Below are 8,940 nucleotides of genomic sequence, written 5' to 3'. Positions count from 1 at the left end.
CTCTCTGGTGCTAGGATTGGGCCTGTCACAAGGTTTCGCGCCACTCCAGAGCTATTGCACTAGCTCCGATAATCAAACTTCTGCATGCGAGCAGCAAACGGGAGGATTGTCATTTTTCACGGGGTTTCCCTGGTCCAAAACGTCGAGCGCTCAGGTGTTTCAGGCTGCCTACGGAAGAGTGCGTGGGAGTTACCGTGAGTTACCGGGAGATGTCAACATCACAGGTCCTTACCTGACAGTGGACAAGCCCTGGCTGATCTCTCCGTCATTTCCCGAGGGTGAGAGCCCTTCGCCAGGTGCTTTGACAGTCGTAGGAAATACATCTTTGTACGGCAACTTTTTCTTGAAAGCTACAACGATGTTTACGGAGGCGACAGGGGCCATCGCTTTTGAGGCGGCTACAACCCTTTCAATGGCGTCAGGAGATGAGACCGATATCAAAGCTAGTCGGCTGCAAATCACAGCCCCTACGAATATAACAGGAACCCTGGGAGTATCTGGGAACACGTTGTTGGATGAGAATCTGGAAGTACGGGGAACCGCAACTGTGGACGACGCCTTCTCGGCCAAGAGTTCAGCGAATGTGGGAGGCGTACTCACCGTGACCGGGGAGACAACATTACAGAGCTCATTATCAGTGGAGGGTGGCGCGAATGTAGTGGGTAGCTTTTCAGCGGAGGGCGAGGCCAACGTCGCAGGAGGTAACGTACCAGCTGTCACTTTTGTTGATCTATGTCCATCCCTCTCCACATGCCATCCATCACTTTTGGAAAGAATCTCATCCACTACCTATAATACAACCGATAGATTTGTCCGTCGAAGGTGGTCTTAAAGTTATAGGTAATACGGTTTTAGCAACCATGCAGGCTGGCAATATTGCGGTCGGTTACATCGAGGCCACTGGTTGTTCCAACTGTACGCCGCTACGACGACGTCGACGCCTCGCGGGAAGCAACGAGAGCGACCACAACGGGAAAGGCGGTGCACTAAGGCGCCGCCTGGCTCCCTCCTCTGCCATTCTGTACAAGACCAGCGATGACGAGGCAGAGGGCGAGGAGGAGCGCCTGGGCTTCATGGGGCCGTACTTCACGATGGGGAATGCATTGCACGTCGTGGCCGATATCGAGGCAGGACACAATGACCACCTAGGGCTTGTAGTGGATGGAGCTACGCGTCTGTATGGTGGTTTGGCGGTGCTCGACCCCGTGGGTGAGAACGAGGTCTTCCATCTCAGCACAGACAAGGCCTCTGTGCAAGGTACGTTTGGGAGTCCTCCGTGAGGCATTCCGAGATCTGTCTCACTCACTGTGCATCAAACTACTCATATGTTATCTGCACAGTGCCGATGCACACGTCATCGCTCGTCGTGGAAGGTACGCAAAGCGAGAATAGATCGGGATGTTGCACGCCCTCCTATGAGCTAATGTATCTCATCCTGGCATACGTCCACGCAGGAGACTTGTCGCTTCGGGGAATATCGAGCACGGCCTTTGACGGCGTGGTGTACGGCGTGGTGCCGCACAATCGCTGCAGTGTTCCCGGCACAGACGACGGGAAAGTTGCGTACGGGTACTTGGCTCGGCCAGAGCCCCTGCAGTCCGTGCACTCCCTACTCTGCTTCAACACGGGGAGCAGCATGGAGTGGCGAGCGGTGGGCGGGTCGGCACCTCTGGGCGGTGCTAGTGGAATGTGATGATCGGCAGGCTTACACTAAGGGAGGGGTATAGATGGAAGTAGAAACGCATAAAGGAGGCCTTGTGTAGAAATATTGATGGTCGAGAGCAATGGGGAATATTGCACGATGCATGTCTGCTTGGCCATCCATCATGAAGGATAAGAATATGCTAGTTCTGGTGACTTGCACTAGCACAGGGATTGCCGACCCTAATTGAAACGCGATCTTGCGAGAAAGGGTGTGTTCAGGGCAATAAAAAGACTAAATATGTTCTGTTCCATCGACTAGATTCAGGCGTGGAACATTTTAGAAGTTCCTTCTTGGTGTCTTCCTTTCTTTGACTTGCAGCAGCTTCGCCCCTCTTCCTTCAGTGTCGTAAATGCGCCTTAGTGACATGACATTGATACCTTGGCTACGTTTACCTCTCGTGCATAGGAAGGAGCAAAAGACTGCGAATAAGGAAACCACGGAAAGGAGGCCAAGTGTAGAAGGAGATCTACTCTCCGATATGTAAGGCAACCATCTGTGCCGAATGCTCAAGTCATCACGTCTGATGGGCAGGCTTTTGGCGTGCTCCATGACGTGGAATGTAATTTGAGCTGACCAAGGGCGAGGTTACAGATTGGGTTGGAAAGTATGGAAAGGGCAATAAATGAGATAGTCGCGGCGGCTGAGAAAGGACCACGAGCGTAATATTGAGAGTGCTATATCTTTTAAGTAAACCGCAAGAAGAAAGACTAGGAGCCATATATATGCATTCTTTGTCGACTGAGCTTCAGAGTTAAGTCGACACCAGCGTCGACCTAGTAAGGATTGATACTTCACATGTTAAGGTGAATATTGGGCTCAGCTTCCCTACTCAGTTACAAGACGCACATTGACATCACACCAAGTCGTATTGGAGCTTGCGTATCGTTCGCCCTTGCGAGCTTCCCAAGTCCTGATTCCTGATCGCTTGCATAAGCATGCCTTGATTGAGATAGCTCACCCAAATTGCCTTATAGCTGGTACCCCAGAAGCCTTTTGATTCCTCTTTTGTCCTTTTCTCTTTCCCCTCGATGCCCCCCCCTGAATTATCAGCAATTATTATATAAGGAGATGGATTCGAAGTAAACCTCTGAAGGTTGGTAGTCGAGTTGACGTGCCTGACATGGCTCCCTCAAGCGACTGTACGAAAGCAATCCATACGCTCGCTGTACATTGGAGTGGCTCCCTCGTCCATAGAGATCGCCTTAAAGTTAACCCCCCGGGCAACCCTTTTGACTCTACTTTTGTCCTTTGCTGCACTGTCTACCTTATCGTCAGGGTGCAATCAATTTAGCATGAGGCGACGAGTGCTACGCCTGACAGCGATTGTAGTTTAGGTACGCACCCTTATGGCTGTTCAAAGGGGTAACTTGCATGATCAATCTGGTTTCCTGGTAGTATCGAGAGAATGATTTTGAAATCTTCATGTCTCAAATTATCAGAGCATATATGTGCAGTGAGTAAAAACAAACAACGTGCATGGTCATACAAAATAACGGTCCATGCGCCCTGTTCTACAGTGGCAATACATTCCATATCGACAATGTTACTTTAGTAATATGAAATTAAAATGTATCGTCAGCCGGGCAAAAGGAGGTTCATCAGTTGCAAAAGCAGCTAGCTCTACTACACACGATCTCAATTTTAGCCGGGCAAAAGGAGGTTTATCGGTTGCAAAAGCAGCTAGCGCTACTACACACGATCTCAATTTTAGCCGGGCAAAAGGAGGTTTATCGGTTGCAAAAAGCAGCTAGCGCTACTACACACGATCTTAATTTTTCTCTCAAATGAATGAAAGGGGTCCTGACTTGCATATGTGCCGTGAGATGACTACATCCTCCCCAAATGTATGCGCGCGGTGCTCAATGTTGGGGCTCGCCTCCTCGTCGGTTTGGAATGTCCTCAAATCATGCGTGAAGTATTGTTCCTCACCTTTTGCCCGCATCAAAAGCCGCATCGCCCAAGATGGAACAGCACTTGTCCGTATGAAGATGTCTTTCCACCTAATATAGTGTAATTACAGACTTGTCGCACCGATGTCTGGAGGGTATGGTGCCTGCTAGAGCTTCAGGAGACTAAGAGAGCAGGAGGGAGGCTAAAGTGTCTAGATATCTTTCTAGACGCCGTCACCGCGAAGCCCACTTCGGAAGCCACCACAGCCTTCGTCACGGGCAGACCCGTGTCATTGTCCATGCCTCTGTCTTCACGTCTCCTACGTAGTATGTGCCTATATGGCCTCGCTCTTGGCGAGGCCACAGCTGTCGCGGCAGTCGCTGGGGGGAAGATTCCTGCTGGGAAATTTCGTGTCATAAATTTTACCCGCGAAACAATACGGAGGGACTTTTGCGAGCTTTCGAATGTGGGACTTGCCACATACCCCCTCGCATATCACAAGAAAGCCCCGGGTATATGACATGAGTACTAGGACTTGACGGCATGTGGATCTGGCTCGAAGGAGCTCGACCCCTCTGTCTCAATTTGTCTTCTCCTCCTCCAACATTGCATCTCAATTTTCGTCATTTCCCTCCCTTTTCACACCACAAACAGGGTCGCCAGATTATTCATACGTCCTGGTTTCCGTTGGTGGGGAGAGATCAGTGCACCGCAGAGTGGTGTCCTGTCTGACGCCGTGCCAGTAAGAGGGGAGCTTCCTAGGCTCAGCGTGCCCGCCCGTGTGTTCCCCCTTGGAGGGCATCACGCGAGATCCCACAAGTGTACCATACCTCATCATCACTTCTACACCCGCACTGTGCGCGGTACTTCGTGACTGCTTCTTTCTCCTTCGGTGGACTTTATCATCGTGAGCTACATCCTGGTATTTCGGGACATAGTTTCTCCCTTCCCTTAAGAGGGCTCCCGCAAGCATCACGTTGCACGTCCTCGCACCTTTTCCTTCCATCCTTGAGAACGAAAATCTGCGAAACGTTGCACTTCGTGCCCTTTCGTACCGAGAGTCCGCGTCCTCCACGACGCCTTCCTCCCGCTGCTCCCAATTTCTCGGTCTTCCGGCTTTTCCATGCCCAAGGATTGCTCGGTTCTCAAGGTCGGGAGCACTCTCGGGAGCCCTCGTGCCGCTGGATTGAGCACACCACGGAGGGATGCATCGCCATCCTCCGTGGCTGCGGCGCATCTCAGTAGGAGGCTTGGGGCGTACTCACTCTCGACCACTGTCAACAGCACCGTCCCCCCTCCTTCGGTGTTGCGCCGGGGCGTCTTTCCTCCCTCTAGCCCGTTACCTGCCACGTCTGTATATCCCACGACGCCCTCCTATGCCAAGTCTCCGTCTTCTGGCACCTGCTGCGCCGTGTCCTCCCCCCCCTTCGCCTCCGCCGTCATGAAGGCCCCCCTCCTTTCCAGCCACCTCTCCATGCACTCCCAATCCGGGCATTGCCACCCTACCTCTTGCCCTGCTTCCTCTACTGGCTCCTCTAGCTACCTGATCGACTATCGTCTCTCGTTTTCGGCTGCCTCAATCGCCTGCCCGGAGGAAGCTGCGAGACTTATTCCCCCCCCCTCGGAGACTGACAAGCCCGCTCGGCACCACGTCCTCCCTCCGCCGTTCCCACCGCTTCCTGTCTCCACCTCCCCTGCTTCACTTCCATTTTTTCCTTCGTGCCCGTTTCCTGCTTCTCTTCCTTTTCCTGCGACGGTCGAGGCCTCGCCCATCAACTGTGGCGGCCAGGACCTCGGGCTTCTTTCCAAGCGCGTGAGAGCGATGGAGGACCTCCAGCCCCTCCCGCACCTTCCCACCCCTCCCACCGCCCTCTCCGCCTCCACTTCCTCTCTGTTTCGACGCCCCTGTCGACCCAAGGTCCAGCTCGCCATCCCTGCTTCCTGCCGCTCCCAGTACCCCTCGGCTCGGCTGCTCAAGTACCTGACCGCCGACGTTGAGAAAGGGCTGGTTGCGGGCAACGAGTTAATCATGGCGGAGCTCTCCTGCTCGGGGGCCTACTTCTGTCGGAACGCAACGGGGAGGCTGGTGGGGGTCTTCAAGCCTATGGACGAGGAGCCTTACGCGGTCAACAACCCTCGCCTCGAGTACAGGCCCCGGGCGAAAGGGAACGGGGAGAGGGGTGGCCGGGACTCTGGAAGGAGGGAAGGCTTGAAAGCGGGAGTGGCTCCTGGAAAGGCGGCGGTGAGGGAGGCCGCTGCCTTTGTCTTGGACGAAGGCTTTGCCGGCGTGCCTGCCACGGCCTTGGTTTCCTTGCGCAGGTCACGCACCGAGGAATCGATGAGCCTCGAGCCCCTCCAGCCGTTCCACCACCTCTCTCCACCGCCCCTGCGCAAGACGGGAAGTGTGGGAGAGGTGGACAGGGTGAAGGTCGGCTCCCTGCAGCAGTACGTGAGGCATGTTGGGTGCGCGGACGATTATGGGCCGGGGAGGTTTGCCGAGGAAGACGTGCAACGCGTGGCTTTGCTCGACTTGAGGCTTCTGAACAGTGATAGGAACGCCGGCAATATCTTGGTGGCGCCCCCAGATATGCTACTGCCGGGAGGAGAGATGGATGGGAGGGGCGGTGGAGGAAAGGGGGGGGCGCGAGGAGGCAGTGACACTGGTGGGCTGTCTGAAATGTTGGTGTGCCGGGGTCCTTCTTTTGCCTCCGCCTCGACCAAGCCCTCTCCCTTGTTCGTGGCTGCCGTCCAAAAGACCCAAGAGCAGCAGCAGCGGGACGAGCTCCCACCCCATGCGGACAGAGTGGACCTCCGCGGGCTTCCACCCTCTCCTCCTTTTTCGCCCCCTCCCCCCCATGCCGACCCCTGCGCCCGCTCCCTGGACCTCGCGATGGACAAGAGCGGCCCCCTATCTCCCATGGGACTCCGTCGAACACAGTCGGTAGATGTGCTGGAAAGAGAGGAGGGCACGCTCTTGGCTCGTCGTCCGTCCATACGCTCCCATCCTGTCTCCCTGTCCCTCTCGTCTTCTGCCTCCCTCAGCTCTCCCCACTCCACGCCCTCGCGCCCGTCCTGGGCCTCTACCTCCCCCTACCGGGCGCTCATTCGTCACCGCCGACTGCTAGATACTACTGGAAGGAAGAAGACAAAGAGACGCGAACCTTTCTCCGAAGAGTCGGCATCCGGGATTGAGGGAGAGGAGAGAGAAGACGGGGCGAGCCCTTTATGTCTCGTGCCCATCGACCATGGGTTTTGCCTGCCTCACCCTCTGCTGATGGACGATGTAGAAGTGTGCTGGGTCAATTGGGAGGCTGCCAAGGCGCCCCTACTTCCCTCGTTGCGGCAGCACCTGTCCACTTTGAATGTGGAGGATGACATTGCGCGCCTCAAGGCTTGCCTGGGCGATGTGGCCGTTGAAGGGGAAGGACTGCCTCCCGCATGCTTTTTGACTTTGCGCATCGGCACAGCTTTGTTGCAAGAAGGATTGCTGGTGAGGCGAGGACCGGGACAAGGCGGGGAGGGGGAAGGGGAGGAGAGTGCTGAGCAGGCGTTTCCCCTGACGTTGCACGACCTGGCGTTGTTGGTAACGCGGGAAGACCCCGAGTGCCCGTCGGAGCTTGAGCAAGCGGTAAGGGACAGCTACGAGGCGCTAGTTGCGGAGGTCTCAGACGACCTGTTACCCTCCCGTCCCGTTGCCTGGCTTCCATGGGAGAAAAGTTTGATAGAAGACGAGCGATTCCACCCGCGGTTCATGGAGCTATTCAAACCGAGGTTGCGAGCAGTCCTGGACAAAGCGGCGGAGGGGTAAGGTGAACGGAAGGAAGCCAGGATTCACACAGGCAGCCGGTGGAAGGACTTGGTAGCTTTGATGTGATGTATGTACCATGACGCTATCTATTGTCGTGAAGTGCGTCAGTATTCTACTGTAAAATGTATTGATATAGTGGAGAGATAGATATTGTATACTGAGGTGCAGTTGTTACTGTCTTGAAGCCACACAAAGTATATCTTGGGAGGCATTTGCGTGGTGACTGCAGAACCGTTGAGGTCTACGTGTGTGCCCGCCAGAGTGCAGATATATTGATTTGTCAATGAGAGCGTCCTTGGATAAGAAAGATGGATACTGGAGTTGCACGTATTCTGGTCATTGCCACGTGTGATTTGCGGCCAGATGAGTATAAGTTGTCGAGGTATTGATGCGTTTGTGATCATGAAAGCATGAGGATGGACAGAGGAGGGGCGAGGAGATACCCTACAGGCATTCAAATCGCCATAACAGGGGACATGAAGGATCACAACAATGAGGATAATGAATGCCAGTATGTAAAGAGAGTTGTAATGATAACCAGACAGTGTTTACAAACAAATATGGTGTGAGTATTGAACAATGATACTACTCCAATGCACGACGGAGGTAGAGCAGTGTTGACCAGGAGCACGTAATATGTTCATAAAACAGGAGAGAGAGAGACAGACGAGGAAGTTATCAGATTGGCGCTTGGCTCCAACGCTTACAATAGGTCAAAAAGGCAGGAAAATAAATATCAGGAGGCCAGCAATGCCTGTGATCCCTCCTTGAGTCGATCAGATGGTATACAATAGAGGTAGAAGGGAAGATGTGCATTCTCTGAGGGAGCGTTCAAAGTACAAACCCTTGTATTCGGCTGGATTTTTTTTGGGGGGGGAGTATTCCGTATGTGGTCTCGGGTCGGAGACATTGACGAGCTGACAGTCGCACAGGGGGTACCCTCCTGGTAAGCATGCTTTCTCTACTGCGTCCGCGAAAGTATAGTTTGGGATTCGACTCGATGGTAATTCAAAGGAAGTCCTCGTTACATACATATATTTGGGAATCAGCTTGACCATGAAAATGTCCCAAACGTTTTCGTCATGGAACTAGGGAATCAGTTTGATCACGAACATATTCTCGCCTTGAGCAGTAAGAGTGGTATCACCCACTGTCATGCTTCCTCGGAATAGACCGGTGGTGTAGGAGCTGCCCGATGCATCCACAGCAATGCCGTATCCGGTGTCTGTACTGCTGCCTCCGAAGTTCTGAGCCCACACAGGGTTGCCACTGGGGTCCAGCTTGATCATGAAAACGTCTCTGCCACCAACAGCCGTGAGAGATGTGGTACCCACTGCCATGCTTCCTGAAAATTCACCGGTCGTGTAGGAAATACCCGATGCATCCAAGAAAATTCCGCGTCCGGCGTCATTAGTGCTACCTCCAATGTTTTTAGCCCATACAGGGCTGCCACTGGGGTCCAGCTTGATCATGAAAACGTCTCTGATACCAACGGGCGCGAGAGTAGCGCTACCCACCGTCACTCTTTTATAAGCAT

This window comes from Nannochloropsis gaditana, assembly GCF_000240725.1.
Source record: "Nannochloropsis gaditana CCMP526 unplaced genomic scaffold scaffold065, whole genome shotgun sequence".
NCBI classification, from domain to species: domain Eukaryota; class Eustigmatophyceae; order Eustigmatales; family Monodopsidaceae; genus Microchloropsis; species Microchloropsis gaditana.
Note: the sequence above shows the minus strand (reverse complement) of the source record.